Source organism: Callorhinchus milii, unplaced genomic scaffold (genome assembly GCF_018977255.1).
Source record: "Callorhinchus milii isolate IMCB2004 unplaced genomic scaffold, IMCB_Cmil_1.0 Scaffold14, whole genome shotgun sequence".
In the NCBI taxonomy this organism is placed as follows: domain Eukaryota; kingdom Metazoa; phylum Chordata; class Chondrichthyes; order Chimaeriformes; family Callorhinchidae; genus Callorhinchus; species Callorhinchus milii.
In genome coordinates, this window is record NW_024704755.1 from 9685576 (window position 1) to 9692817 (window position 7242).

Consider the following 7242-nt stretch of genomic DNA (forward strand, 5'->3'; position numbering starts at 1 on the left):
GAAGTCAGAGTCAATCATAACATTGAATAAGGGTCTGTCATAAGATTTAATAATGAGACACAATAATATTTAATAAGTCTATTGTAATATATGAGGCAATGGTACTGTACAAACATGTGGATGTTGATCTGTCAATTTGATAAAACTGCAGAACATCTTTTATAGTTTGCAGATCTCTGTCTTCATCATTGAAACCTGACCTCCTTTTGCCTTGAGAGAACACTCTCTCCCGCCCCCTCCACTACACTTCTCCGTCTTGGACTCCAGCAGCAAAGAACTCAGGATGGGGTGAAGCTCACAATGGAGGTACAGGCTTGCTAAGCAAAATGGCCTTTTCTTTTCAATGCTTTTGATGCTATCAGACACCTCCTTCCTCCTTCCAAGGTCACAATGGCTTATTTTTGTTGTAGTCCAAGGAACTTAGATGGCAATGCATCTGCAAAGGACGGTAGTTTGCAATACACAACCATCTCCAATGGAATTACTTAATAATGTACTATGACCATTGCAGATGGCATATTTGGGTTTTGCACCAAAAATATATTTTTTAAATTCACAAACAGTTTAGAGAAGTTGGGTTTGTGCTTGTGCGTGCTCCAGATCATTGCCTATCACCTGAGCACAGTGGAACTTCTGCACCAGTGTTGCTTCCTTACAATAGTTAAGGTGGTAGACGATTTGGGGTGAAGTTCTAAGGCAATGCGTTCTTGTGGTGGATGAGTCAACAAGCAAGCGTGAAGCAGATTTGTTTCCCCTCAAACTCCGGGTGGAAAATCCATCGACTGCACCAGATGCCCTGAGGCCTGGAAGTTCAACCTCTGGCATGTTTTACAGCCGTTACTTAAGCAGAGAAGCAGCCTGGTTTCTGCAGAGGACATGCAGTATTGTGGTAACATCAGTCTGGGAAGGAGGTGACACATGTTTGCAGTGCAGTGATGCAAATTTACAATTGACCCTTTTTGATTAATTGCACCGATGCTCGTTTTCTAAGTAGCTATCCTTGAACTGACGTTGAAAAGATGGAATTTGTGAGTCACTTGGAAAATGTAAAAAAATAAACAAACATTCATTGTCAAAAACCCACACTTTGTTGAGTCTTCATTCTTTCTCTCCTCATTCCTCCTTATGAGTCATTTTTTAATAAAAAATAAAATGCTTTTTTTTTCACATATCACAACTGCACTTAAGGTACATATTGACAGCGTTCAGCTCTTGATAGCAATCACTGCTTCGCAGACAAACAGGGTTCTGACTGGGGTTACTTTACAAAGAAATAGATCATCACTTCACCACTGATCAGCCAGCTTTTAAGGTTAACACAGGAAGTGAGCTGCATTCTTTTGGTTTGTGAGTTTAAAAGAATAATTAACAGTCTGATAACTTTTTATAGAAATTCTTTTGTCTTCGTTCAAACCGAGCCAAAATCACCCTGCAGACCATTGAACCACAGGTTGTCCTTCAACTGTAAACTGAAATGAATTTGGTGGCATTTTTTGCGTGGGTGGTGGAATTAATTTTGAAGCTGTATTTATTCATAGAGACCCTCTCCCCTCCCCTCCCCTTCCCAGAGACCCTGGTACAATTGTAGCTTCCACTGGGCTAAGCATTTTGATCTAACGGAAAACTACTAAAGCATTCCATTTTGCATTTTCAACCGTCTGCTCCTGAGGCAGTGAAACGTGCTGATATTGTTACATTGATGCTGGCTGTCCAACCAAGACATTGTTCTTCCTGTGGGAGCCCACACAGTGAGCACGAGTGAAAGTTTTTGACCACGATGAACAAAATTACAGCAATTTGTAACGGGATTTCTGTGCTACGGACCCAGAGTCACAAATGGTGATTCCTTCCAGTCACCCATGGGATCTGCATCTGGAGCAGAATTTGCATGCGTAAAGCAAACGCATTTTGAGTTCAAATTTCTGGCTCCAAATCCTTATTAAGCAATCTCATTACAAAATGGCACAGCTTGGACCCGCTGGACATTGCGTTCGATCCTGACAAGACGTTCGCACATGTTTACTTTCGAGTACGCAATACTGATATTGGCTAAGGATTTAGGTGCAGGAACCATGGCTAATTTCCCCTTCAGGCTGGCACAGAGATGGAGATAAATGGTGGTCCCAACTTTTGTCCCAGTTGAGATCAGATCACACCGCACTGAACGGGATTCAAATTAGGCTCCACTGTCTTAATTTCATAAGAGATGAAACATTTTGTGGGCATGATTCTGTTGCAGAAGTTCATCCCCGGATCTATGTCATCTTTAATTTGACGATACATTTTTAATCTGAACTTTGAACGTTCAGGAGGAAGAGACATTCCCCTCAAGGGCATTCAGCATCCTCTGCCTCCTGCATGCACTGGTAACATTAACCACTCATAGAGAACATGCAGTCACAAACACTTACATCTAGTCAGAACATCAGAAGCTCTCCGTGCTAGTTCTCATGGGAAGGTTGGACTGTTTTGAAGCAAATTTGGGGGAAAAAAAGGAAAACTTGCTTTCTTCCTAATTTAATTGACTTACTTTAAGTGAAGCCAAATGTCTCCCTTGAGGGGAAACTAAGAATTTCAAATTGAGAACACAACTGACAACTGGGTTTAGGGAAATCCTCATCTGCTTTCCTTTTTTCCCCTCCCCTCTGATTTTCCCCATTGCACCTAATCTGTAGAGAGCAGAGCGTCTTAGTCTGGTTCCACAAGAGACAATTCTTCATGTGGTAGCCTATACATTGAATGCTGTCAGGTTCTGCTATTTTTCTATTATTATTAATAATAGGTTCTGCTATTATTCTTGCAATTGACTGCTGTGTTTCATCCACAAAATTCAGTCAAAATTCACTTTACAATATATTCTGTGAAGCTCTTTGAGGTGTCTCAACGACGTCAGATGCAAGGATTATTATTATTTGACGGCGAGAGGGCATTGGATAGTTGAGCCTTGATCCTGTCTTCACCTAAGGTCTTAAATTTCCCATGTTCATAGGATTGAGACCACAGTCAAAATTCAAGATTGTGCTGAATTCTGAACAGTCTTCAATTAATTCTCAATCTGGAAGCAAGTTTTCCACTGTTCTTTAAAAACTCGCATCTGCATCAAGATTGAATTTAAGACTGCTTTACAAAGTTTGCCTAATCTTATATTTTAAAATACGGCTTACAGTTAAGACCATCCAAAATGTCAGGCATCTGCTATGGACCAAGATGCATCCTTGTGAGCAGGAGTTACTGAACTATGGTCAGATCTTTAGCTGATTTTCTCACAATCTTGTTAATAAGATTTTAAACCCTGTATTTTATTCCCTTCTTCCCCCTCACTCTCTCGCTTCTCACTTGCTTGACCCTTTCTTTGTAAAGTGCCTAGATATTATCCTACAGGAAGGACGTTATATAAATGCAAGCTGTTGTTATTATTCTGTAGTGGTTTGCTAGAATAATTTGCTATTTAAAACTTCCTCAACAAGGTTCTGTTTTTTTATCTCTCTGCTCCCTTGTGTGAAACATCCCCTCTCTTGCTTGGCAACTGCCCACAATTGCACAGTCAAGAGGGAGAGCTTCCCATACAGGCAATGAACTGCTAACTTGTCCATTACCATCCTGAAGTGCGAAGATTTCTACAAGTGTCATGTCCATGGGATACTTTAATTCAGTTTAGCTTTAATGACATAAGGACAACCGGTTCAGTGAAGTTATGGAGCCCAACAGTGGAAGGGAGCTGCATTAAGATGCACAGTGCACTGTTGAAAATTCAGTCCCTCACACAGTTAAGCCCAGCAATTTGTCTCAGTTGGTTCCTCCCCCTCGCCTCGCCAGCATTCGCTAAACAAAAATATTATAAAACACTAGGATGTTAAAATGAATAATACGTTTTTGCAGCTGTTTGATTTGTGAAAGGGGGTACCGATGGTGCAATTCTCTTTACTCACAAAAACCTAGCGGAGTGACAATTAGTTAGGATCACTGAGTGCATTCACAGCCTCGGACTGCATTCACGACCATTCAGAAACATCGAGAGAAGGGAAAATGTGGCTGCTGAAAGCAGGCGATCACTCAGAACAAGTTATAGCCTCAACGTTGCATTGTATTACTTCAGTTAGACCTATACAGTCGCATTTCTTCATCACTTGGGTAAATGCAAACAAATTAACAGTGAAAATATTTCAGACAAATTTTCCATCTATGCAATGAAACACTGATACGCAATTCAGAAGCAGCAGATTAAACTTAAAGCATAAAATACTCTTCTCAGAAAAATGTCTGATTGGCCCTGATATTTTTATGGAAGATCTTGGCAAAATTCCAAACAAGAGATAACAGATATCTTTACTGGACTATTGGAGTTATGTTCATAGTCTGTTCCTAGTCACAAACAAACACATGGTAGAGCATCAAAACATTCGTGATTGATTTCTGATAACAGACTTGGGTATGTAAAATAAACGGAATGTGTAACTGATGTAACCAATGAAACTGAACAAACACAGCACCAGCTTTCCACTCGTACAGTTTGATCAGAGCCAAAATCTCTGTCAGTTGTGTTCCCAAGTTGGTGTCAGACTCTGTTAGGTTTGTTTGAGAACTGTACCATTGGTTGGTGTCTAACTTTTAAAGCAGCTCCAATTGTTGGCGGTTTCAAATAGCTGCCTCCTTTAGCACACAAGCTGCCTAACACTGAAGCAATATAGTTCAGTACAGAAGTGATCCACATCTAGTGATAATGCTAAACATCACGGCTAAGCTAAGCGCCTACTGATTTAGTAATCTAAAAGCACTTGTGAAACGCAAATTGTAATGGCCACTAGACAAGGGGCATGAAATGATGCAGAAAATCTGCGAGCTAACAGAACCAAACATGTTCAAGAAGAATCAGGCATTGAAGGAGGAAAGCAACCCAGAAACTATTTATTGACTACAGCGTGTGTATCTGAATAAAAACAATTCAGTTTTGTTAAATTAATTATCAGGCATTATCAGTGAAGTTAAAGTTTGAAATGTCAGGAACTATAAGCTATGATCTGCGCTTGTCAAAATAAAATAGATAGTTTGAATAAAGCAATATCAAAAATATGCACAGTCATTGCTACAATGGACACCACACAACACCTAGCTTCACTCTGGTGTCCAGTTACATACAGAACATCCAAGAAGATTATTAATTTAATCCGGCCATATTCACACAAGGGCATTTTGTGAGCCAAACACATATTTTAACTTTGCATGGTCTGTTCAACAAATAAGCTGTTTTGAAATGATTTCCAGGACAATGTGTGTTGCCACGGCGATGACATTAAATGAAAAGGACAAAAAATATAGAGGGGTGATAAACTGCATGCTTCGATGATACACTTGTCTTCCAAGCCTGTGTTCAAACGGTGTGTACATGCCAAGATTTTTATGAAAGGCCAAATTAGAATGCATCACTATCAGGCTGTAACTGACAAGGCATTGTGCGCTGACTGTTAGCATAATGCTCCATATATTTGTGAGCCGTTTTCTATAGCCGACTAAAAATGTCACACTCCAACAAATTATGACACTGAAACTGCACGCACGGAGTAATAAGGACAGCATCACTTTTGTAAGTCTTTCATGAAACAACAGATCCCACTCTGTGCATCTCAGAGCAGATAGCTTTGCATTTACAAGCTGACAAATACAATTTTAAAACCTCCCTTAACACACAGTTTACAAAGTTGCTCTCAAACAAAGAGTTTTTAAGACATTCAATTAACAGTTGAACTAGCATCTTCTTGGGGGCTGTCAAATTGCAAACATCTTCCTGTGTGGGAGCTTGAAAAGAATTCAGTTTTTTTTCCAATATTCCGAAGTACAAATAGCAGAATGCGCACATTTGGACATGTTTAACAAATCTAGCTTTATTTTAGTGTTAAAATTGTGGGGCTGTGAATTGCGATCTTTCTAATGTTATTTTATAAGTTATCCAATCTGTTAAAAAGCATCAGAATTTCGAGTTGATTGTTAAAGACAGGTTTGGGTATAAATTTCTCACTCTTCTTCCCCTCCCCCCCCCACGCACCCACCAACTTCAGATTGAATTAACCCAGTACAACATGAAGTGGCCCTGAATCATTGCCCTCCCCAGTTGGTGGCAACAACAATGCTGCTGTTGAAATGCTCAGACTGGCTTTGGGCCCAACCATTGTGCTGAAGTCGGGGAAGGAAAGAGGGGCAAGTCTTCAGTAAATCAGAAATTGAAATGTTTTATATAACAGATCTGATAAAGCGTTTCAATTTTCAGCCCAATAATTCCTGACAAAACAGATCAACTTTCCCGGCATTAGATTTAACAGTGGATCATATTGTTTCTAAGCTGTGATCGTCATCTCTAGGGACAGATAGAAACACGCTTTTCAAAGCTGTTTTTGACCCCTTATTTACAGATCCTGAATTCATTGCACCAGAAGTGAAAATGCTCAAACCATCTCACTAATATGTAACTGCACGTTATGTGCTGTCCTCCAGGAGACTGAAAAGAGACCATGAGTTTCCATCAAACACTGGAGAAAGGAATTAAAAAAAGGTACGAGCTGTTTAATTGTCTGCTATCTTGCAGAACGAAGAAAAGATTGACTCGGATATATACCTTACTACAAATAATTTAAGGGAAGTTTTGAACAGCACATTGTATAGGATATTTGAGTCCTGGGACATATGAAGGTAAATCAGTATTATCCATGTTTGTATGAAGCTTGGTTTCTGCTTAGAATGTTATTGCAGTCATCTGACAAGTAACGCCATTTCCTGATCTCACTGTAGTAAAGTCTTGTTTTAGGAAATGTCATGGGATATAAAGGATAAACTCAGCTTCCTGTCAATTTTAAGTGATCAATCAGGATCTACCAAATTGTACCCTTTCACACAACAGGGCTTTGCTAGGACAACAATCTTTTCCTTACTGTATACAAAATTCTAGCAGTGAAAACAAACTGTGAACCTAGCTGTCCTTTGAGAGTGTTAAAACTATATATGCCCTTCCACGTGTGAGTTAAGGGAGGAGTCGCATTTTGTTTATGTTTGCACATTTACAAATGAATAAGCCTTTGAGCGAACTGCATCTGCTCAAGCAAAGTTGTTGACATGTTTGCTTAAACGTAAACTCGTTCTGTTCAGTCTTAGACTTTTAAAATAAAACGCATTCCCAGTGTTTAAAAAAAAACCTTGAGAATCTTTTTTTAATCGTAGGCATTCTATGAAGGAAAGTGGCCCAATGATGGGAGA